The following is a 25,727-nucleotide window of genomic DNA, read 5'->3' on the forward strand; positions in this document are numbered from 1 at the left end:
ACGAGAGGCTTAATTTCCCAGGAGCCCCTGGCAGCTGGAGCCCAGGCTTCTGAGGTCTGGGGAGGGGCTGTGAGCACAAGAGCAGCAGCCAGCCGGTGTCTCCCTGGGGTTGCATGGAGCTGGGTGGTGGCTCAGCCCCCTATGCCTTCTGTCCATATTTGCTGTGTGACCCTGGGCTGGTCACTCTCCCTCTCTGTGCCTCAGACCCCTCTTTAGTAAATTGGGATGCAGTGGTGGCTCCTAACTCTTCAGACCACTGTGAGGATATGGGAAGCTGTGGGGCTGCTTCCAGAGGGAGTACCCTAGAGCGTTTGGGAGTGGGGGCTAGATAGACGGGGTGGGCAAATGCATGTGGCTGGGCAGGGGCCTATCGGGGAAAGGGAGTCTGTGGGGGCTGGTGGCCTCAGCCCGCAGGCTCCCCTGCCTTTTGAAGGCCAGGCCCAGCTCCCGCCAAAGCTGCCCTGAGACAGCCTCGGTACCGCCGATATTGATTAATGGCCACAAAATGCCTGGGCGCCAGCAGCCGCTCCACTCGGTGGAATCAGCTGTGATTTATGGGATTGGGGCCCACAGGGAGCAACTCTCTGTGCTCAGAGAAGCCTCAGAAAAATGGGCCAATGCAGGGCGGGGTCTGGATGGAGGCAGCCCTGGCCAAGTGGAAGGGCATCAGAGACTGGTTCCTCTGGCCCACTGTCCTGGTGGGGAAACAGAGGACCATGGAGGGCAGGTGACATGCCCAGGGCTGCTCAGCAGAGGGATTCCCCAATGTCAGGACTTGTTACCCTGCTGCTTGCAGCCTGGGAGAGCCACGCCCAGAGCAGCCTGGCTCACACAAACTGCACCCCTTCCATTTGCCAGCAAAGGCTTTTCTCTGACGGCAGGAGAGAGGCCTGTTCTGAAATCCGGAGTGAGTGCCTAGTGCTGGGAAGTACTTCGGACTTCAGGGTAGCCAGGAAAGGCCTCTCAGAGGAGGTTACATCTGTGCTAAGCTCTGAAGGAAGGGAAGGAGCCAGCTGGGTGAATGCTCAAGGAGAGATGAGGGAACAGGTAGGAGGGCCAGCAAGGGCCTGAGCTGAGGTGGTGGGGGTTGTTGTTAGGTGCCGTTGAGTCGATCCCGACTCATGGCAGCCCCATGTGACAGAGTAAAACTGCTCTGTAGGGTTTCGTAGGCTTTAATTTCTACGGGAGCAAATCGCCAGGCCTTTTCTCCTGCAGAGTCACTGAGTGGGTTCGAGCCGCTGACCTTTCTGTTAGCAGCCGAGCGCTTCACTGTTGCACCACCAGGGCTCTTCTTGCTGAGTTAGGATAGGCTGGTATGTTCATGGGGGCGCGAGAAGGGCAGGGTGGATGGAGGAGCTGAGTGAGTGGAAGGGGAGGAGCTGATCAGACCCTAGCCAGAGGCTTAGGTCTTTTCCTAACTGCACTGGGAGCCTCTGGAGGTGGGTGAGCAGCTCTCTTTGCCTTTTACAAAGACACCACCCTCTCCTGGCCTCTGTGGGAAAGTGAATTGAAGGGACACACCTGGCAACTGGGAGTCTGCAGGGCAGCTACTGCAGACATCCTGGTGAGAGACAGCTGTGACTTGGACCCGGGGTGGCCAAGGGGGGCCCAAACCTGGGAGCTGGTCTTTGTCCCTGCGATTCTAGTTTGAGCCTCTCATCCCAACCCCACTGGGCAGTGACCACTTCTAAAGAATTGAACCCTATTCCCATCAATGATACTCCACAACCAGGCCCAGGAGCCCTGTTTCATAGATGCAACACCACATCAGAGCAGCTTTATGACTTGCCCAAGGTCACCGAGCTTGGAAGGGGAAGAGCTGGGATAGCAAGCCAGGCTTCCGGGCTCCCACCACTGTTTAATGCCTCACCTGCCCCCTGTCTCCTATCAAGGTCGAAGCTGCACCTCCTGAAGAGAATGCATCAGATTTTTGAGGCTGCCGAGAGCTCCGTCAGGCAGATTTGAATCATATCTCTGTGTGTGTGTGTGCGCGCGCGCGCGTGTGCTCCACTCAGCAGGAAATTTGGGACAGGAGCAGCTTGGGTGCATGTCTGGGCTTTCTCCTTGCTGGGAAACCAGGGCAGAGCTAGAGGGCCCCCAGCGGCACTGCCCCAGCCCCTCCCTCTCCCTGGTACTCAGATGCCTGCTGGCAAGGGCACTGGCGGACACTAAGTGGCCTCTGGCCCATGGCTGCAGCTGACATACGTTGTCTCTGGGCCACTTCATGTCTCTTCCTTCAACAGAGGGCCTTCTGTGGGGCAGAGGGAACACTATAGCCAGAATGCGCCTGCCTGTGGCTCCAGCCACTGTGGGTGTGGGGGAGTCCTGCTCACCTTGCTGGTGGGAGCCATGCAGAGTGCCCTGGGAGATGGAACCTCCTTAGAGCTTGGAGCAGTGCACTGGGAGATGGGACCCTGGGTTTTCTGGTGACTTGCAGTAAGTCACGTCCCTCTCTGGTCCTTAGTTCCCCATCTAGACAGTAGGGGTAGAGTGAGGTAGATTCGGTGATTTCAAAGGGTCATTCTCTGAATCCCAGCTCCCTGTTTCTCTAGCTGTGTGATCTTGAGCAACTAACTTCACCTCTCTGAGCATCAGAATGTTCATCTGTATTCTTATTTTGGTACTTACTTTTCAGGGATGCTGTGAGTAGAAGCAGGTAGGCTCTTGGCAGATGAGACATACAGCAAGCCCCCAGTCAAAGCTAGCTGTCTGAGTAATAACAAACCCACAACCTAACATTAGAGCTGATCGGGTTCAGGCCCCTCTGTGTGCCATGTACTGTGTCTGCATTTGCAGTGCACGTTCAGTTTTGACTACAGTCAGTATGTCTGTTGTCCCTAGTTTACATCTGAGGGAACTGAGGCACAGAGAGGGGAAGACCTACCTGAAATCACACTGCTGGGAAGTATGGAGCCTGAAGTTCAGAGCCAGTGCACTGTCTCCAAGGAAAGGCCCTGATCATCTTCCCTCCTGAATTCCCAGCTGTCAGCCCTGGGTCTTGAGCATGTGCTTGCAAGTATTTTCCAAGGGGGGCCCAGTCTTGGGAGGCTGCTGGAGCGTTTCAGCACCGCGGACAGCACCCAGCGGCCTGCTGGTAGAGGCTGAGAGGAGATAACGGCTTCAGCTCTGCCTATGGCCCTGGGTGTCAAATCATTTTGAGTGGGCTAGGACCTTCCACCTCATCCTTGCTCTGTGAAGGCGTCAGAGCTCTGGATGAGCCAACAAAACCAAGGGTCCATCCCTTCCCCTGGCACAGTGAGGCCGATGGATGCAGGGTCCTTTCTGCTGGGAGGGGAGGAGCCAAGGTGCCTCTTCAGGGTCCCAGCATCACCACACCCCCATCCTAGGCTCTAGTGTCACCATGGCAATGCGCTTGCACTTTCTAAGACCTGGCTCCAGAAATCCTGGGCTGACTTGGCCTTGGGAAGCCCAGGAGGTAAGTTTGAAGGCTCTCCCTCATGCCCACTGTACAAATAGTGAAAGCAAGGCCCAGAAAAAGGAAGGCTGGATGTCTTAGCTGGAAGGTTCCTAGGGATCACCTAGCCGTACAGCACCATTATACAGATGACTGAGACAAAGGGCCTTCCTCGGAGAGACCTTGTCTTGACTACTCTCCAGATTAGGTAACCCCTGAGATTGTCTCCCAGAGAAATTGCCTCTTTTTCTTCTCTACACATACTGAAATTTGAAAGTATGTGTTTGTTGTTTGGCCAGGGACATTTGTTTATGGTCATATCCCAGGGCCTGGTACACACTGTGGTGGTTAGAATGTGGACTCAGGTTAGTTGGCCTGGGTTCAAATCCCAACTCTGCCACTTACCAGGTATGAGACATTGAACAGGTCAGTTTGCCTCTCTGATCCTCATTTTCTTCATCTGTGAAATGGAGAGAATGATAGCACATGCCTTATAGTGTTGTTTGAAGATTTGCTCAGATCAAATTAAACAAGTACCAAGCCTTGCATTTGGTGAGTACACAACCGATGTCCGCTGTTACTGTTACCACCAGTTAGTGAGTGCTCAATAAATGTTTTTTGACTGAATGAGCAGAAGACATCTGCAGCCCCACCATAAGGGCTTCCTTTGGGACATCAGGAGCAGTGTGCCCTGATCCTATATTTTAAAATTAATTTCAGCAGACTTTTATTCTTCACCCGCTTTGTCAGAGGGTCTTGAAATTTAGCATGCATTACAACAATGTCGATTCCTTGCCCCACCTAGACTCCAAGATCTGAGCCCCTGGGGCAGAGCCCAGGGTCTGCATCATTAGCAGGCACCCCATTCTTGTCAGTGGGCAGAGGCTGTTAGAGCTGCCTCAGGAGCTCAGGGATGAGCTACCCTGCAGCCAAGGAGCTTTCGGTGCTGATGAGACAGCCCTGTTCACCCTCAGCAGGACCTCGGGCCCGGCTAGACTGGCACTGGAAGCCTGAGCAAGATGCCAGAGCCCAGAGGAGGGAGGAGCAAACCTCAGAGAAGAACCATCTGGGTAGGCTTCATGGAGGTGGTGGTGTTATAACTAGGCCTTGAAGAGTGTGGAGAATTTTGCCCAGCTGAGATTGGCAGATGGCACAAAGTAGTGGAGGCAGGAAAAGCAGGTTGTGCCTCGTATGTGGTGTAGATGAGCTAGTAGATGATATATGAGGTTTATCTGGATTGGAGCCCTGGTGGCACAGTAGTTAAAGCACTCGTTTGCTAAGTTTTGCTAAGACCTTCACCCTAGAGCATGTGATGTTGGCAGCTTCCAGTCTTTCCCTCCTTCCTTAAGCCTTTCCTCTGTCTGTCCCTGTGCCGGATGCTATCCCTGCCCTCAGAATGCTCTGTCGGGGGCGGGGGGTAGATGCATTGGTGCAGGATTCACAGAGTTCCTGGGGGCAGGTCCTCAAGGGCAGGACTGAGTCTGGCCCATCTCTATCCAGCTTCCCAGCACCCAGCCAGGACCTGGCCCAGGGAGTCCTTCAGGGGAAGCCTGACTCCTGTGCCTGTGGGTTTGACAAAGGTCAGAGGTATAATCAGGCAAGAACCAAGGCTGTCAGTCCTCAGAGGGAGAAAAGATCAATTCTCAGGTATGTGCAGAAGGGACAGTGAGAAAAGGGTCAGGGGGCAGATAGGGCCAGATCATGGGGACACCGAGCACCAGCCGCAGTGCAGGCTAGGAAAATCCAGTTATCATCTATTTGTTCATTCATTCATTCATTTATGCATTGATTCAACTAATATTTGTTGAGCACCTACCATGGGCTAGGCCTTGTGCTGGCCCTGGGGTGCTGTGGAGAATGGGATAGACATAGTCCCTACCCACACAGACCTGGTGTTTAGGGTTTGAATCCTGACACCGCCACAGAAAAGCTGTAGGACCCTGGCTCCAAGTGACAGAAAATCCCAAGATACAGGATGGAAATTAATTTTCTCCTACATAAGAATCTGTGTAGGTGGGTCAGGGCTGGATTGGTGGCTCCATGTTCATCAGGAACCCAGTCTTCTCAATCTTGTTACTCTGTATCCCTTACAATGCAACTTCACCTCATGATTCATTACTACTGCTCCAGCTCCAGCCATCACATCCACCATTCCAGGCAGCAGGAAGGAGAAAAGGGCACAGCCCTTTCCTCTTCCCAGAAGTTACACATGTGACTTCTGCTTACAACCTCTACCAAGAACTTGGCCGTACAGCAGCACCTAGCTGCAGAGGAGGCTGGGAAATTAGACTTTATTCTGGATGTCCAAGTGCCTAGTTAAAATTTAGGACTTCAATTACTAAGGAAGAAGGAGAGAAGAGATAACGGGGACAGATTAGCAGTGTCTGTCCCACTGTTTTCTTCATCTGATTGGAGATCGTTACTCTTCATTCATTCACCCAACAAATATTTATTACATGCTTACTATGCATGGCCACTGTTTTGGGTGCTGGGTCAGCTGTGAACAAAACAAGCAAACTTCTTGCTCTCATGGGGCTTATTTTCTAGAAGGGGAGGCAAACGCTAAGCAAATAACGTTAACTAGTGAAAAGAATTACAATGAAAAACAGCAGGGTAAAGGGGCAGAGAGCAATGAGGGTGTACCATTTTAGTTGCATTGGTCTGAAGGGAGATGTTTGAACAATGACCTGAATGAAATAAGGGGCAAGCCATTAGATGGGTTCCAAGCTGAGGAAACAGCAAGTGCAGAGGCCCTGAGGCAGGAATGTGCCTGGCATGTTAGAGAACCAGTGAGGAGGCCAGAGTGGCTGCAGTACCTTTTCATGGGTCATTGTGAGGATAAAAAGGGAGGATGGATATAAAGTGTCCAGCATTCATCCTGGCACCTAGTAGACATTCAATAGATAATGTGCCCATATGTCATGGTTTGCCCTGGAGAGTTCTGGAGTAATTCTTAACAGCTTCTCTTTCAATCTCAAAAGTGTCCCAGCTTGGATGATAAAGTATGTGGTCATCGCATCCATAAATAATAACTATTTTGAGGGGAGCTAAACTCGCAGGTGTTTCTGGGAAAGCAGCATCCCCAGGAGATGGGTTGCCTTCTCCTCGCTGGCATCCTCTGCACCCCAGCCCACTTTCCTGCCTGTGGAGGAACAGCCCCAGTGGGCACTGTATGCTTGTGCCAGCCCCCATCCCTATAGGCTCCCAGGCGTGCAAGTGTGCCAGCATCTCATGGTTGCCACATTTCATCCTGTGGGTCCCAGGGGACTGCTTGATTTCCCCAGACATGTCTCTGGAGTAAGTGCTGTGGGGCCAGGAAAGAGATCTGCAAAGGGAGGCAGGAGGCTGTGTATACAGGCCTGGCCTGTCCCCCATGCTCAGCTTGACCTTGGGTCTTGTTGGCCCCATCTCCCCCGGGCTCCACTTCCCCTCGTATGCTGGAGATATGGACCCCTTGTGGGCGTAGGAGTGCTGTGGGAGGCAGGAGCAAGTGCCAGGGTTGTGGTGAGGGTAGTCCCTCCTGGCAGGACAGTGGAGGTAGCCTCTGTGACCTCATCCACCCTCTCTGGCCCTGATGTACTGTCCCTTCCCAGCACCTGCCCCAGCCTGACCTCCCTCCTCTACCACCTTTGACCCTCCCGAGACTCAGAGGTCAGCTTCCTCAGATATCTGGATTTGCAAGTGCTTAATAAGAATCTCCGCTTCACTTTCCTTGTCTGCAAAATGGGCTTGTTGGTACTCGACTGTCATTGTCTTCGGGAGAATTAGATGACACATGGTGTCGTGAGGTTTGCCCGCTGTACCGGGCCAGCAGGTGGGGGGCGGACACGCCTGTCTTCCTGCATGTGCCAGCTCAGGCCTCTGCACACAGCAATGATTACTAAGTGTGTCCCAGCAGCAGATGGCAGGGACGTGGTTGTGCGGGGGGTGCTAACCAAGCTGGCCTTGTCCCCCTTTGCAGAGACTGGAGGGGACACAGTCACTCACTGCCAGAAGGGCTGCCCCTCCCCCAGGCCCCTTCCCCTTTGGACTGAGAGGCCTCTGCTGCCCCTAGAAGCTGGTTGTAAGTGCTGGGCATGACTGTCCCTGCCTCCAGGACAACCCCACCCTGCCTGTCACTGGACAGCACCATGGGTCCCAAACTACTCTGGGATCTTGTTGGCCTGAGGGGTCAGATGCCAAACCCAGGCAGCTAGATTGTTTGTGGGGGGGCCGTCTGTGCACCAAGACAGATCTAGGTTTTAATCCCAACTCCGGTGGTTGCTGGCTGTCTGATCTTAGGCAGGGGACTTCCCCTCTTGGAGCCTCTGGTTCCTCCTGTGTAAAATGGGGTAATCAAAGAGCCTGTTCTCAGAGTTGTTGGGTAGTGCGTGGCACCTGCTACTGCCATTCTAGGGGTGGCTATTATTTTCATGCTGACTACCAGGTTGGCAGGACCTGGCATGTCGTAGGTACTTGGTAAATGGTGGATCCCCTACAAGACAGTAGGGTAGACACTAGCTCTCATTCTTTCATTCATTCAACAAATATTTATTGAATACTTACTATGGTCCAGTTACTGTGCTGGGGGATGCAGATACATCAATAAGAAAAGCGACAGTGTCTTCCTCCTAGAGCTTACTTCAGGGGCGAGGGCTGATACTAAACCAACCAGTAGGTATGATGTACTGCAGTGGCAAATGGCGATAAATGCTAAAAGGCAAGATAAAGCAGGACAAAGGGTTAGAAAGTGAGGGCAGGTTTAGACAGGGTGGTCCTGGAAGGTCTCCCCGAGGAGGTAACATTTGACAGAGACTTCAAGGACATGAGAGAGAGGGCCATGCGGATATCTGGGAAAGAGCTCCTAGTGGAGGAAACAGCAAGTGCAGAGAGCCTGGGGTGGGAGTAGGTTGTGACTGAAGCATAGCTGAGGCCAGTGTGGAGGGAATGGAGAACGTGTCAAGGGTGAGTGATGGAGGTGAGATTGGAAGGCGCCCGGACACTAGACTGTGTAGGGCCCTGTAAGTCCTGGCGAGGCCTTTGGGTTTTACTCCGAATGAGATGGGAGCAACTTGAGGGCTTTGAGTAGAGAAGTGACTTGTGTCTCAATAGGACCCGCTGGCTGCTATGTTAGAACCAGGCTGTGGGGTCAAGAGTGGAGGCAGGGAGGCCAGTGGGGAGGCTGCCTCTCTAAACCAGGAGAGAGAGGCTGGGACCAGGGGGGCAGAGGTGGAGGTGGTGAGAGGCGGGCAGATTCTGGAGATGTTTGGAAGGTAGCGCCAACAGCGTTTCCAGATGGAAAGAATGTGGGGTGAGAGGGAGAGAGAGAGGAGTCCAGGAAGAATCCAGACTTTTTGGTCTGGAACAGAAACTGGAGTTGCCACCAACTGAGACAGGGAAAGCTGCAGGAGGAGCAGGTCAGGGAGAAGCTGGGAAAGTGGTGAAAGTCTCCAAATATCCTTTAGGCCTCTGAGTGGAGTCATCAAGTGGGCAGTGCTGGGTGAAGGGTCTGGACATGTCAGTAAGGGTGTCAGCCAAGAGGCTAGATGAGGTCACCCGGGGAGTGAGTGTTGGCAGAGAAGGGACTGAGCTGGGGGACCCTCGTGGTCACTTCAGAGAGCAAAGTGTAGGTGACGGGAAACATGTCTGGTGAACTAAAAATCAGGCTGAGGGTTTGAGTTATGATCATAACATGAAGACTTAACAAAGAGTGAAACCTCTTCTGTCATAAAAACCATTGGAGGGTAGGAAATGAGTGGGTAGGTAGTCACGGGGCCAGGGTTCCATGCTGGCCCCCCCCCCCCGCCCCGTGCCCATTGTGTGGCTTTGATCAGGCACCTACACCCTCTGGGCCCTGCTTTCTTTTTGCAGACCTTGACTCTGATGGAGGTGCTGGGGCAGCTGGCAAAGGCTCACAGGGCCCTAAGGGGTGGAAGAGGAGGAGGAGGGCAGGCAGGGGTCCTGGTGCGCTCAGAGCTGGACTTCCAGAGCCACTTCCCTGGAGGGGTTTGTAGACAGAGCAGCCATGGCTGGGAGAGAGGAGGGACTCGTGCAGACAACACTCACCCCGCGGTGGTCTGCTGGGGTGACTGAGAAGGGGCTGCTCCTGCCCGAGTCATGGTGACCCAGGCCTGGCCTCTGTCCCAGCAAAACAGCTGAGCCAGCATCTAGGCTGGGCTGGGCTGTATTTCCCGGGGTTGGCTCAAAAGAGGAAGCTCCTTCTGCCCTCCTCCCCAACCCCATAGCCTTTCTCTGCTGCGACCTTTTTGGAACATTTTTTGTTTCCACCATAGAGGACAGAAGTGTTTCCTATAAGCACCTGGTTGCGGAACTCAGCATATGCAGACAGAAAGGTTATAAGAGCTCCTTGTACAGCTGGGGAAACTTAGGCCTCAGATGGGAGAGTGACTTGCCCTTGGTCATAGGAGCTGGGGACGAAACCTGGACCCACCACTTATTCAGAACTTGGTCTCCCCTCACCATCCCCACACCACCCTTCTTATCCTTTTTGTTTCTATAGTTGTCAGGGGTCAATGGGGGAAGGCAAGCAGGCTGTTGAGGCAGGTCCAAGCCACTTTGCCACTTACTGCTGTGTGACCTTAGGTGAGCCACTCAACCTCTCTGAATCTACCAGATGGGCATTATGATGACAACCTACCAAGGTTGTGTTGAGGAGCAAACTGGGCAACATGTAGAACTGGATGGACAAGAGGCCCCTAGGCTGACCCACATCTTGGTTCTCCAGTGGGAGGAGAAGATGCCCAGAGCATATGTGAAAGTAATGCTGAGAGCATCCTCACTTGATATTTCCAGCGGAAGCTCAGAGTCACAAAGACTGCACACAGAATTTGTCTCAAGGCCAGAGCCTCTGATGGGGTCTGGGGAAGGAGCCAGAACACCTGATGCTTGGGAGACCCAAGAGTCTTGACACCTCCTTAGTGACCCAGGCTAGTTGGGAGCCAGCCCCAACAAGAGCCACCGCTCTACTGCATGAGTAGCGTCACCTGGACTTGGCAGCACAGACGTCCAGCAGCCTAGCTGATAACCGGAGTGCAGCTTAGGGTGGCTGCACCTGCCCCAACACCCCATCTTACCTCCCCTTCCCAGCTATACATCTCAGATGCATTGACCATTCTCTTTGGCACCATTTACTCCTCAACGGTCATCTATTGCAGTCTGTCTTCTGTCCCCACCTCTGCCCTTATCTCCCTCCTCTTCCCAATCACTTCTCAGAAGTGGTGACTGCCTTCACTGCTTCCATTTATGCTTAAACTCACTGCTTCTGGCTTTTGTTTCTGCATGTGCCCCTGCCTGTCCTCCTCTTCGAGCATTGATGATGCTCACTGACTCCATGTATCCCTCACCCCACACCCCCCCACAGTCACTGCTCTCACCAAGGCCGTTGGGCCTCCTTTTGTTCTCCTGATGGCGGCATCTCAGCCCTCATCCTCCTTGGGTTCTGGGCAGTGACACAGGTCCCTGACCACTCCCTCCTCGTTGAGGTATGGTGTCCATGGCCTGCTGGTCCTCTGATATCCCCTGTGCCTCTCTGGCTACTCCATCTCACCACCTTTGCTGGCTCCTCTTCTCTGTTGATCCTCTTAATGTTGGTGTTTGTCAAGGCTCTGTTCTGGCCACCTTCTCTCCTCAGGTCACACCCACTCCAGGGAACTCATCACCTCCCCCTGCTTCACTAACCTGTGAACACTCACAATTCCCAAACCCTCAGCTCCATCGCTGACCTTTCCCTGGAGCTCCAAACCCATGCGGAGCACCAGACCATGCAGCTGACTCTCCTGACGGCATCCCTGATCTTCCTGAAGCACGTCCTGCTCAGCATGTCCAAAGTGACCTCGCCTTTGCCTGCAGGCCTACCCCTGCCTTTGTGTCCCCCTGACTGGTGAGTGGCACCATCATCCTCTGAAGTGGACCCTGGCGGCTGTACCCCAGCATCCAAGACCCCCTGCCAGCCTTTTTAAACAACAGCTTGGAGACAGAAGTTTTGGATTTAATGTGAATGGATAAAAGTGTATGATAGGTTCTTGCAGTTCTGCCAATTCATTTAACACAATAATTTTTTTTTAAACCAGCTTAATTGAGGTATAGTGCACATACCTTAAAATTCACCTATTTTAAGTATTCCATTTGATGAGTTTTAATAAATTGCAGTCATCACCACAATCCAAAAGTTCCCTTGTGCCCATTTGCAGTCAGTCCTCCCTCCCACCCCAGGCCCTAGGCAACCATCGGTCGGCTTTCTGTCGCTTGTTGTCAGTTACCGTGGAGTCAGTTCCAACTTATGGTGACCTTATGTATAACAGATCAAAACATTGCCTGGTCCTGTGCCGTCTTCCTGTTCATTGGTATGTTTGAGTCCATCGTTGTGGCTATTACTATCTCTATAGTTTTGCCTTTTGTAGAAATTTCATATAAATTGAAACATACAATATGTAGTCTTTATGTCTAGCGTCTTCCACTCAGCATAATGTTTTAGACGTTCATCCGGGTTGTTGCATGTGTCAGTACTTCATTCCTCTTTAGTGCCGAGTAATGTTCCATTTTATGGATACACCACATTTGTTTATCTGTTCAGTGGCTGCTGGGCATTTGGATTGTTTCCAGTTTGGGCTATTACGAATAACGCTGCTGTGAACATTTGCATGTAAGCCTTTTTGGGGACATGTTTTCATTTCTCTTGCATAACCTTCCTTTTCCATTTGCACCAGACCCAGATTTCTACTGAGGAGCCATGTGGTTCCAGGGAAACTGACTCTACTCACCCCCCGCCCACCACCACTCAGGGATAGAGCACATGACTCAAGCCAAGCAGATCAGTGTGTTCCATCCTCCAGGCACAGTGATTGGTTCCTAGATGAGCATGTGACATAAGCCAGCCCAATCAGATTGATTCTTATGACTCGAGCTGAAACAGCAGTCCTTCCTCATGCTGTTGATGGTGTAGTTTGTGTCGAACACTTGCAGCCATTTTGTGCACTTTAGAATGTAGCTGACACATGGAGGAGGGAAAGACTGAGAAAACAGGGCAACAGAGATGGGACCCTGATTAAACCGTGCCTGAAGTCCACCCCAATTTTGGACTTTTTCAATTATATGGACTAATCAGTTCACTTTATTGTTAAAGCCAGCTTGAGATAGCTTTTTTGTTGTTATCGTTCACAAGTCAGCAAATTGCGGCCCATAGGCAGTCTATTTTTGTACATAAAATGTTATTGGAACACAGCCATACCCATTCATTTACATGTTGATTATGGCTGCTTTGAAGGGCTGTGTGAAGCAAAACCAGTGAAGCATATATATATATGTGTGTGTATATTTTGTATATATAGAGATTTATCTCAAGGAAATGGCTCACGTTGTTGTAGAGACTGGCAAGTCCCAAGTTTGTGACCCAGATGTCAGGCTGAAGGCTTCTCCTGACTCACGTAGCTGCAGGGGCTGATGAACCCAATATTCGCAGGTAAGACGGCAAACTACCGGCTCACAGACTGTGAAGACCAACGAATCCCAAGATCGACAGGCAGTATGGCAGGCCACTGGCTCAAGTACCAAGAACCAGAGGTCAGATGATGATGAGCTGGATGCAGGATCCAGAGCGAACAAGAGCGCTTTGCCAGAAGGTCCATATATATATTAGATGCAGGCCACACCCCTGTGGAAACTCCCCTTACAACTGATGGAGTGATCACATCAGATCGCATCATGGAGGATGACTACATCATTACATAACTGCCAAACTACATCATTACATAATTGCCAAACCACTGAGAACCATGGCCCTGCCAAGTTGACACACAACCTTAACCATCACATGGTCCTTTAAGTTTGCCCACCCTGGTACAGCCACAAGCTTGTTGTTGTTAGTCTGAGCTGCGGTCAGGTAGATTTTGACTCCTGGTGAATCTATATGACAGAGTGGAACTGCCCCCGTAGAGTTTTCTAGGCTGTAATCTTTACAGGAGCAGATCACCAGGTCTTTCTGCTATGGAGCTGCTGGTTGGATTAGAACTGCCAACCTACCCATTAGCACCGAGGGCTTAATTGTTACACCACCAGGGCTCTTTAGTACTCTCTATATATATTCCCTTACCCCCAGTCACTCTGGACAGAAACCTGCGAGTCATCCCTACTCCATCCTCTACCTCATCCCCCACATCTAGTCAGTCCCCAGACTGATTTCTGTACTCTAAATGTCTTTGAATCTGTCTGCATTTCCAGCCCTGTCTGCCCGTCCTGCCTCCCCTTCTTCCCTGAGCACACGAACCAGCCCCCACTTGTGCTGACTTGTGCGCGATTTCCCAAACATGACATGCTTTGTCCCTCTCGTGGGCCTCTGTACTCCCTGTTCCTTCTGCCGCCAGTGCCCTGCCCAGCTTTGTGCACCTAGTGGACTCCTGTGTATCCTTCAAAACCCAGTCAAAGCCTCACCTCCTTTTTGATATTTCTCTAATTCTCCCAGGCTGGGTCAGGGCTTCTCTCACTCCTCAGGGCTCATGTAGGACCCTGGACTTCCTCCCAGGGCAGCTCCAGTCACCCTGGACGCGATATCAGTTTCCACATCTGCCACCTCCATCAGATTGGGGGTTCCAGGGACAGTGGCTGATTCATCTCCTTGCCCTCGGCTTGGCTCAGCTTGGGAGCCGTACACAGAGAAGGACTCAAGAAATGTGTGTTTTTGGGCCACAGTGTTCCCAGCCTTCTGCTTCTAAGCCACTGTGAGGATGCGGTAGGGCTCAAGGCCAGAAGAAGCTTGAACGTGGGAGAGAATATATATGAGTGTCTTAGAGCTGCTGTAACACAGGACCATGAATCAAGAGGCTGAAACAACAGACTTAATGTCTCATAGATCTGGAGGCTAGGAGTCCAAAATCAAGGTGGCTGGCAAGGCCATGCTCCCCGAAGGGGAGGACCCTTCCTTGTCTCTTGCAGCTTCCAGTGGGTTGCTGGCCGTCCCCATGTTCCCCGGCCTACATACACATCACTCCCACCTGCCTCCATCGTACAGGGCCTTCTCTGTCTGTATCTCTTCTCTTCTAAGGACAGCAGTCATATTGGATTAGGGCTCACCTTACTCCGGTATGGCTCCGTCTTTGCTTTCTTACATCTGCAAAGACCCTGTTTCCAGAAACAGTCACATTTACAGGTACAGGGGTTAGAACGCCACTGTATCTTTTTGGTGGACATGATTCATCCCATATGGATAGTTGTGGAACGTCTGGGCTCAGTGTTAATGAGGCAGGGGTGGAAGGACTGGATTACTGGGCTGTTGAAGCCCAAAGCCCCAAGGCAGGAGGGCCTTCGGGAAGTGCAGAGAACTGCCTCGCAGGAAGGACAAAATGAACCATGGCTTGGAGAACGACTCAGAGAAAGGAAAAGTAGGGCAGGTGAGAGCGGGCCATTGCGGCAGGCCCTGAGGGTGCTGAATAGAAAATGGGGAGATTACTGAAAGTGTCATAAAAATGACCTTCTGTGGCCTCCCAAAGTCAGCAAGCAGAGAGAAGACCAGATAGTCCACGAGGGGCAGCTGGGTCCTAGCAGAGCTGCCGGAAAGTTTAGGGACTTATAGGACTGGCCCATTGGAGGGTTTAGGGAACATCTGACTTGCAAGTCTTCTACTGGAAATAAATTTGGCAGCAGCTATCTGGGTCCTGGGTGAACCTCCCCAGGAAGCAGCTCTGGAGGACTCCGGTGGGGCCCTGGGCTGGAGGAGGCAGAGCCAGCTCTGCCCCCTGCTCCTGTGAGTCTTGGCCTGTGCATCTCAGGACTTAGGGCTATGGCCACACTGTACTCATTCTGGAAGTGATGTTAATGAGAATCCAGTGCACAGGAGAACAGAAGCTATTCCCTGCCAGCCTCCCTCATAGGGCTGTAGTGAGGTGCAAAGGACAGTGGGTGTGGAAGTGCCTTGCAAACTGAAGTGCAATGACACCATGTCATTATCCCCTCCTTCATAAAGCCTTCCTGGACTCCTTCAGCTGAGTTAGTCACCCTGTCCTTGTGGCTCCCACAGACTGTATATAAACCTCATTCCCATACCATCTGCTCTGTTGAAGATCTTGATGTACAGGGTGGGGTCTGCCTCCCCCACCAGACCATGAGCTCCTTCAGTGTTGGTCTCATGCCCTCTACATTGGAGTTTGGCAACTATCTCTTGAATGACCTTGAAACAGTTAACTGGAGGATGGCAGGTGCCTCAGTTATAAAACCAGGAGCTGAGTGGTAGGTGGTAGAAATCTTTCTAATGAAAGGACACAATGCCTTGTGAATTGTGGCTCATACAGTATAAACATCCTGGAAGTATAGACTCGGGGTTGCAAACGCTAAAATCTGCCCCATCCTCTGTTGTCCTGTAGGGTAGCCACTAGCCACGTGTGGCTATTTAAATTTAAATCAAATCAAATAAAAAACTGAGTTCTTTAATTGAATTAATCACACTTGGAGTGCTTGAAAGCTACCCTATCGGATTATGCAGATTAGAACATTTCCATCATTGCAGACAGTTCTCTAGGACGGCACCCCTCAGTACATTGAAAGTTCATGTCTATGTGTTGTCTTAGACCGTGACAATTTTGGGGGGCTTTTGGGGAGCTTCTGAGATTTAGGGGGAGAGTCTGACCAACCTGAGTTTGAGTCCCTGCTTGCCACTTACTTGTTGTGCAGCCTCAGTGTCCTCGCCTGCAGAATGGGCGACCATACAGCCATGCAGAGTTAATGAGAGTTAGAGGAGAGAGATGATGTAAAGGGCTCTCAGCTGGTACTCAGTGGAAGGAGCTGGAATTAGTAACAGGTGGTGTTGCTAGAGCTGTGAGAGAGTGAACAGGCCACATGGGTCAGAAACCCTAGTTCACCTTTTGGAGGGGAAGCCTCCAGCTCTTGGAGCTTGGAACTCAACTGCTTATCCCCTTCAAACTGGGGCAAGGCATGCTGGGAGCCTATCTAGGCCCTGGGGGCTGGTCTGGGGCAGGGTCCAGTGGTGTGACTGGCTAGGGACAATCAGTGAGAGAGGCTGGGCTAATGCTGGTGAGGCTGGAACTGGCCGGAGCCTGGGGGGCAGGGACCAGTGCAGTCCCACTGAACCTGGGCAGGAACAATAGAACTCCAGAGCCTGCCTGCTGCTGAGGAGGAGGCTTTGCAGTCAAGGTTATTGTGCATCTTCTCTGTGTAGAATTCTCCACTGTCTACCAGTTGACTGGAGGGCATTAATGATCTTGGCAGTAATGGCAGCTGTATTTATTGGACATTTTCATTATACCAGCACCATGCTAAGGGATGTAATATGTTATGCATTAACTCCTTGAATCCTCACAACAACCTTTGTAATAGGCATTTTAGCATTCCCATTATAGAGACCGAGAACACTGAGCTCATTTGCCTAAGGTCACATAGTGTGAAGTGATGGAACTGTGATCTGACCCCAGCTCCAGAGCCCATGTTTTAGATAAAGTCCAAACTCCTCAGCGTGGTCCAGAAGGCCCTTGGGGAGCTGTCCTCAGTCTGTCCTTCAATCTTCAACTCCATCACTTCCCCACTAGTCTAGTCAAGTCCCTCAGACACCCCAAGTACCCTTGATTATAGCTGGACCTAGATGCCCTCCTACTTCCCTTCTACCCTCCACAGATTCCTGTTCACCTCCCGACCCAGTTCTGATGTGAGCATCTTGAGGCAAGGACTGGGTCTAGTTCATTTTTGTGTCATGATGTCCAGCGCGTGGCTTGGAGCATTAGAGGTCTTGGTAAATTGTAAATGGTGGATTGGTGGGTGGATAGATGATGAGTGAGGGTGGTGGGTGGAGCGGATGCATGGTCAAGGGATGGATAGATTGATAGCGGATGGTTGGCAAAGTGGTGGATGAATGGGTGTGAGGGTGGATGGATGAGTGGATAGGTGGGTGGGCAGGTGGGAGCTATGTGGACAGGTGGGAGCTGTGTAGGGAGGAGTTGAATCTGCTCTGCTGCAGGTAGAGGGCACAAAGGGTACTGTAGGGAGACCTGGGGAAGACAGAGCCAACCTGGCATCTTCTGATGCCTGGGCCACCAGGAAGGGGAGGAGGGGCAGTGGACACTGAGAAGTGGGGCCTGCCTGGTGTAGAAATTTCCCGCGCATGTGTACGCGCAAGGGAATTCCAGTCTGGTTGCCAGAATGAGAAAAGGTTACCAGGTAATGACATCAAGTTCTCCTGGAAATACTTCTTGTGATGCAAGGGGCTATTTCAGTCCCTGGAGACTGTCAGGGAGAGAATGGAGGGGCAGCTGGCCCACTGCTTCTGGGACATCCCTGCACAGAGGCAGGAGACACCCCTCCGCCACCACCACATTGTGGCACGAGAGACTCTCTGGAAGGATCGAGGGGTGGAAAGAGCATGGTATTTGGCTGAGGAAGAGCTGGGCCCATATCTGTCCATTACATACCAGTTTTATGATCTCAAGCAAGTCCCTTCGCCTCTTTGAGCCTCTTTTTCTCATCTGGAAAATGAGGGTACAAATAAATACCCCAAAGGTCTGTTGTGAAAACAAAACTGAGATAATATCTGTATTTTTGGGCACCTACTGTATGCCAGGAGCTGTGGGGTTGGGAATACAGCAGAAGACAAGGCCGTCATTGTCCCTGCCCCTAGGGAGCGCATGTTTAATAAACAATGACACAAAATAATTGCAGCTTACTAGGTGCCCAGGGTTTGGGAGAATTCTGGGGAAATCTGGGAGTTGTGTCACCTCCTGTCTCTGGGCCTCAGTGGTTTCATCTGAGAACTGGCATCAATGCGGCTGCCTTGTCTGCTATTAGTAGTTAAGATGTGGGGGTGTAGCAAGCCCCCAGTGCATGGGGGCACTCAGTAAATGCTGCTTTTTAAAACTATTTCTCCATTTCAGTTCACCCCACAAATACCTACTCAGCTAAAAGATTCCAAGTAAATCCATTTTGTAAATTGAATTTTTGTACGTCAAATACCATTTTAAGCAGGACTGGGGTGGCAAAGGTGCGTAGTTCATTATTTGAGGAGCCCGAGTTTAATTCTTTTGAAAAGCCCCGTTTGGTTTATTTTTTGAGTCACTGAGGATTTTGACTTTTCAAGAGTGCAGAGCGAGGGAATCATTCTTTCTCCTATTTGTTCTAACGTGTTTTTGAAAAGATCCTTCTAACAGCTGTACAAGACAGACAGAGGGGGCAGCAGGGTGCTCAGCGTGGAGGCTGGGTAGTGGTCTGGACAAGAGATGGTGGTGCCCCGAGAGGGGCGACTCTGGGCATAAAGAGAAGGGGATTTGAAGTGTGTTTAGGAGACTTATAGTATGGTGAAAAGATACAACCCTGACTCACACCTTTCTTGGCTTTAAACCATTCAGCGTTCCCTTGTTCTGTCCAAACGACTGCTTCTTGATCTATTTACAGGTTCCACATGAACACAATTAAGTATTCCGGAATTCCCATTCTTCGCAATGTCATCCATAATTTGTTATGATCCACACAGTCGAATGCCTTTGCATAGTCAAGCAAGCACAGGTAAACATGTTTCTGGTATTCTCTGCTTTCAGCCAAGATCCATCTGATATCAGCAGTGATATTCCTGGTTCCATGTCCTCTTCTGAATCTGGCTTAAATTTCTGGCAGCTCCCTATCGATGTACTGCTGCAGCCACTTTTGAATAATCTTCAGCAAAATTGTGCTTGGTGGGTGATATTAGTGATATTGTTTGATAATTTCCACATTCAGTTGGATCACCTTCCTTGGGAATAGGTATAAATACGGATCTCTTCCAGTCAGTTGGCCAGGTAGCTGTCTTCCAAGTTTCTTAGCATAGACGAGTGAGCACTTCCAGCACTCATCCGTTTGTTGAAACATCTCAGTTGGTATTCCATCAATTCCTGGAGCCTTGTTTTTCACCAGTGCCTTCAGTGTAGCTTGTACTTCTTCCTTCAGTACCATCAGTTCCTGATCATATGCTGCCTCCTGAAATGGTTGAACATTTACCAGTTATTTTTGGTGTAGTGACTCTGTATTCCTTCCATCTTTTGATGCTTCCTGCGTCGTTTAATATTTTCCCCATAGAATCCTTCGATATTGCAGCTCGAGGCTTGAATTTTTTCTGCGGTTCCTTCAGTTTGAGAAATGCCAAGCATGTTCTTCCCTTTTGGTTTTCTATCTCCAGGTATTTGCTCATGTTATTTATAATACTTTACTTTGTCTTCTCGAGCTGCTCTTTGGAAGCTTCTGTTCAGCTCTTTTACTTCATTATTTCTTCCTTTTGCTTTAGCTACTCAACGTACAAGAGCAAGTTTCAGAGCCTCTTCTGACATCCATCTTGATCTTTTCTTCCTTTCCTGTCTTTTAAATGATCTCTTGCTTTCTTCATGTCTGATGTCCTTGATGTCATTCCACAATTCATCTGGTCCTCAGTCATGAGGAACCTGTACATAGATCAAGAGGCAGTCGTTTGAACAGAACAAGGGGATACTGTGTGGTTTAAAGTCAGGAAAGGTGTGTGTCAGGGTTGTATCCTTTCACCATACCTATTCAGTCTGTATGCTGAGAAAATAATCCGAGAAGCTGAACTATATGAAGAAGAACACGGCATCAGGTTTAGAGGAAGACTCATTAACAACTTTCAAAATGCAGATGACACAACCTTGCTTGCTGAAAGTGAAGAGGACTTGAAGCACTTACTGATAAAGATGAAAGACCACAGCCTTCACTATGGATTACACCTCAACATAAACAAAAATCCTCACAACTGGGCCAGTAAGCCACATCACAATCACAATAACTGGGGAAAAGACTGAAGTTGTCAAGAATTTCATTTTACTTGAATCCACAATCAACACCCAGGGAAGCAGCAGTCAAGAAATCAAATGACTCATTGCATTAGGCAAATCTGCTGCAAAAGACCTCTTTAAAGTGTTAAAAAGCAAAGGTGTCACCTTGAAGACTAAGGTCTGCTTGACCCAAGCCATGGTGTTTTCAGTTTCCTCATATGCATGCAAAAACTGGGCAATGAATAAGGAAGATCAAAAAAGAATTGGTGCCTTTGAATTATGGTGTTGGTGAAGAATGTTGAACATACCATGGGTTGCCAAAAGAACGAACAGATTGGTCTTGGAAGAAATACAGCCAGAATGTTCCTTAGAAGCAAGGTTGGTGAAACTACGTCTCACATACTTTGTACGTGTTATCAGGAGGGACCAGTCCCTGGAGAAGGAGTTCATGCTTGGTAAAGTAGAGGGTCATCAAAAAAGAGGAAGACCCTCAACAAGATGGATTGACACAGTGGCAACAGTGGGCCCAAGGTAGCAACAACTGTGAGAATGGTTCAGGACTGGGCAGTGTCGATGACACCTAACAACAACAACTAGGAGACTTAAATATGTGTATGTTTTAAAAACCCATTGCTGTTAAGGCAATTCCAACTCATGGCAATCCCATGTGTTACAGAACAGAACTGCTCCGTAGGGTTTTTTTGGTTGTAATCATTACAGAAGCAGATCTCCAGGCCTTTGTTCCGTGGCACCACTGAGAGGTTCAAACTGTCAACCTCTAAGTTCGTAGACGTGGGCAAACCATTTGCACCATCCAGGGACTGTAAATATATATAGGAGAAAACAATTTAGCGGTTCTTCAAAAAGTTAAACATAGAGTTACCATATAACCCAGCAATTCCACACCTAGGTATATACCCAAGAAAAGGAAAACATATGTCCCCATAGAAACTTGTACATGAATGTTGTAACAGCATTATTCACAACAGCCGAAAGGTAGAAACAACCCAAATTCTATCAGCTGATGAATGGATAACCAAAATGTGGTATAGCTATACAATGGAGTATTATTAAGTCATGAAAGGGAATGAAGTACTGATATGTGCCACGGCCTGGATGAACCTTGAGAACACTATGCTGAGTGAAAGAAGCCAGTCACAAAATGCCACATATTGTATGATTCTGTTTCTATGAAATGTCCAGAGTAGGCAAACCCATAGAGACAGAAGGTAGGTTAGTGGTTGTCAGGGGCTGAGGGAAGGGGAGATGGGAGTGACTGCTTAACGGGTACACCTTAGGGTACTCCTGAGAAAGTGTGGGAAGTAGAGAGAGGTAGAGGTTACATAACAGGCTGAATGCACTAAATGCCGCTGAGTGGTGCACTTTCAAATGGTTAACTGTGTGTTTTGTGAATTCTACCCAGTTAAAAAAAAAAAAGGTCGGAGGTCTCAGGTTTTACATGTGGGGGTAGGCGAGAGCGTAGGAGGAAGGGGCCTGGGAGCCTCCTGGCTTCTTGGTCACTGAAGAGGGTGGATAATACCGGACGAGGACGTGGTCTTGGGGGCCTGGACACGTGGAGTGTGAGGTGTGTACCAGGTGGGCAGACAGAGCTGTCTGGGAGGAATTTAGCTAGTTGGACCCAGAGCTCTGAGGAGCGATCTGGGCTGGAGAGAGACGTCACATCTGTGACAGGCAATGAGGGGAAAGCCGGAGCTCATGATAATTGGTCAATAAATATTTAATCAGCATCAGAAATATCTGTTGAATGAAATACTCACTGAGGACTTCTACCCCCATGTGACAGGCACTGTGCTAGGTGCTGGGGATATGGCAATGAACCAAACAGATGAAAGTCCCTGTCCTCGAGGGAGTGATTTAGCGGGAGGGGCAGGCAATAATCAGGATGCATTACTCAGTTCCATATACTGTTACACAGTGATCATGCTAAGGAGAACAGTGAAGCCGGGAGGGAGGAGGGACTGGGAATGTTAGGTGGAGTGGCTGGGGACGCGTGATATCAGAAGACAGGTAGATAGCACTCATGTGAATGGGACTATTCCAAGTGTTTTACGTGTAAGAATTCATTTAAACCTCACGACAATCATAGAGTGCTGTTATTACCCCCATTTTGGAGGTGAATGACTGAGCCACAGAGAGGTTCAGAAACTTGCCCTAGATCACTCAGCTCCATAACTGGCAGAGCCTAAATTTTTACCTAGAGTCCATGTTCTTAAGAGTCTTAACTGCTGTGCTGAACTGCCTCTCATTGAAAAAGTCGAGTCTGAGCGAAGACCTGAAGGTGGCAAGGGGGTGAGGCCTATGGACACCTGGGGGATGAATGTTCCAGAGAGAGGAAGAGCATGTGAAAGGCCCTCAGGCAGGAGAATACCTGGCATATTTGAGGTACACCAAGGAGGCCAGTGTAGCTGGGAGACGGAGTGAGCAGAGAGTGAAGGGAGAGAACTGGAGAGGTGGTGGAGGGGCCACCTGTGGCATCTGTAAGGCTGTCAGGGGGCCATGGAAGGCTTAGAGCAGAGGAGGGGCAGGGTGTAACTTACATTCTAACCTGAGGCCTCTGACCGCTGTGTGGGGAGCAAGGGCAGGAGCAAGGAGACCAGTGAGGACAGGAATGATCCAGGTGAGATGTGGTGGCTCTGTCCACAGTGATGACAGCAGCACAGGTGGGGGGAAGTGATCAGCTTGTTGATAGATTGTGACGGTGGATCCAGTAGGAGTTGCTGATGGCTTGGATCTGGTGGGTGGCAGAAAGAGAAGCATCAAGGATAACTCTGGGGTTTGGACCTGAGTGGCTTGAAGGATAGGGTTCCATCTACAGAGATGGGGATGGCTGTGGGAGGAGCCATGAAGTGCTTTCAGCATCCACTCTCCTTTTTAATGCCCTGCTGCTCTCTGAGGGATACTCAGGTGGTTACGTGACTTGCCCAGGATCTCTCGGCTGGAACATGGTGGAGCCAGCACTGGAAACTAAGTCTACATCACAGGGTTTAGAATTTTGATTTGTTCATTCAGTTGGCACATGTTTCTGATGCGACTGCTGTGTTGATGAATGATGATAAACAAACCCAACATGCACCCTGCCCTCGTGGAGCTCCTGGTCTGATGGAGGAGGCAGCATTAACCAATGATTGCAGAAATTATTACCTCACATCAGTGTGATAAGTGACGAGAAGGAGAAACTGAGGAGACCTAGGAGCCGGTAACGGGGCTCCTGACCTAGCTGGGGGGTCAGGGATGGCTTCCTGGAGGAGGTGAGCATGCAGTGTAAAGGCTGCTTGGATCGAAGGTCTTGAGGGATCCTGATGGGGTGGGGTTGAGGAACTTCTTGGGAAAATACTGCCTGGTTTCCCAGGTCACAGCTGAAGACCCCAACGGGGTCACAGGCTCCCAGAGAATGGCTGCCCCTACTGGCAAATTGGCAGAATCTTTTTTTTAGTGTTGGATTTTTAAAAACCTTTATTGAGATATAATCCACGTACCATACAATTCACCCATTTACAGTACACAGTTCAGTGGTTTCTAGTTTATTCACGGAGTTGTGCATCCATCACCACAGTCAATTTTAGAACATTTTTTTTTATCACCCCAAAGAGAAACCCCACGCCCCTTGGCCATCATCCTCTTCGCCCCCAGCCTCCCCACCTGGCAGCCCTAGGCAACTGCTAATCTTCTTTCTGTCTCTATAGATTTGTCTGTCCTGGACATTTCCTATAAATGGAATCATCCAATATGTAGCCTTTTGTGACTGCCTTTCACTTTGCATCATGTTTTCAGGGCTCATCCATGTGAAGTTGCAGCGTCTTAAACGCCATCATGGATCTAGGAGGCTGTCTTTCCTGCCTCCTGCAGGCTTACAGGACAGGGAATGGGGGATTCGGGAGGATGACAGACTTGCTCCAGCCCTTCAGCAAGGAAGTGGGCGGAGGCGGCGGTTCAGGGGGTACTCCAAGGCAGGACCGCGAACGCCCAGACCAGCCCCGCTCCACTGTCCCCGTGTGCCATGCACAGGATGCCTCACTCTGCTGTCCCCTTTTCCATCAGTTTTGGGCTCCAGGCGAATTGGTTAAAAGTGACACCTTCTTCCAGAATGTGTTCTCCCCGGCCCTGGTTTTTCATGCGCTGGAAGTTTTCACGCCCCGCCCGTGGTGCATCTTGAAATCTTTTATGTGTCTTTAGGAATTTGTGTCCATTAATTCAGAATGTTTTGGAGTTTGGTATCTTCTTTTCCTACATCTTAAAAAAACACTTTTTATTTGGACTGTTATGCCTGTTTTTTTGGTTGGTGATGTTCTCGCTGGGGGAGGCGGGGCAGCATCCAAGTTAAATGCTGGGCTCTGAAGTCGGGTGCCCAGGCTCCAGGTCTTGTCCTGCCTCTTCCTAGGCGTGTGCCCGGGGTAATTGCTGAAGCTGCCTGTACCTCAGTTTCTCCCTTTGTAAAGTAGGGGTAATGCTGTGGGACTGTAGAAAGGGGGAAGTGAGATGAAGCACGTGACGGACTTGGTACAAAGTGGGCACTTGATATGTGGGAGGTTTCGGTTCTTGATCAGACCCTCAGGAGAGGTTGTGGGAGCTTCCCAGGGCCTTGGGAGAACCAGGTGAGATAAGTAACTCCCTGGCCACACCATTGTATACTTCTTTTTCCCTGTTCCTACAGTGAATTGACTGTGTCCTTCCTCTCCCAGAAGCCCTGGTAGCTAGTGGTTAAGAGCTCGGCCGCTAACCAAAAGGCTGGCAGTTCAAATCTACCAGGCACTCCTTGGAAACCCTATGGGGCAGTTCTACTCTGTCCTTTAGGGTCGCTGTGAGCTACGGCAATGGGTTTGGGTTTTCTGTTTGTTTGTTTGTTTCCTCTCCTAGGCTGAGAGGTGGAAAACCTGAGATCAGATCCCAGCCTAACCATTTGGCTCTGTGCCCTGAGTTAACTCAGGTTCCTTTCTGTGTCTCAGTTTCTTCACGTGTAAAATGGCGGGGGAAGTGCAGGAGGAGAGTGTCCACTGAGGCCCCCAAGGCAGCCAGGAGGCTCCTGTGGTTCTGTGGAGCAGAGGGAGTGGTAGAGCGGAGCAGCGGTGGGGTGGAGGGGAGCAGCGGTGGGATGGAGGGGCCTTTTTCTTTTCCCAGGAGAGCCTGGTCTCTGCTGATGTAAAGATCTAAGCAGGAGCAATGGCACCTGTTTGGGGGAGGTGGGTGGAGAGGGACACCTGGCTTCCCTTTGCCTCTGGCACAAGACGTGTTACGTGGGAAGTGGGTGGAGGCAGTGCTGCTGTGAAGGGCTCCTGCTCTGTGTGCAGGGGACTGCACAGGGCCTCTTTGAAGGGTCTTGATTAAGCACTTTTATGTGCCAGGGATTTTACCTGCATTTTCTTCTTAATCCTCGCAGTAGCTCTCAGAGGAGGCACTCTTGTTTCCATTTGACAGATGGGGAAACTGAGGCTCAGAAAGGCAGAGCTGCCTTGCCTGTTGTGACCCGCTGAATGAGGGGCTGAGCTGGGATTCAAACTCAGGACTGTCTGACTCCAGCCCCATTCCTAACTGCCCCCCATCCAGGGAAAGGG

This window comes from Loxodonta africana, chromosome 24 (genome assembly GCF_030014295.1).
Source record: "Loxodonta africana isolate mLoxAfr1 chromosome 24, mLoxAfr1.hap2, whole genome shotgun sequence".
Lineage (NCBI taxonomy): Eukaryota > Metazoa > Chordata > Mammalia > Proboscidea > Elephantidae > Loxodonta > Loxodonta africana.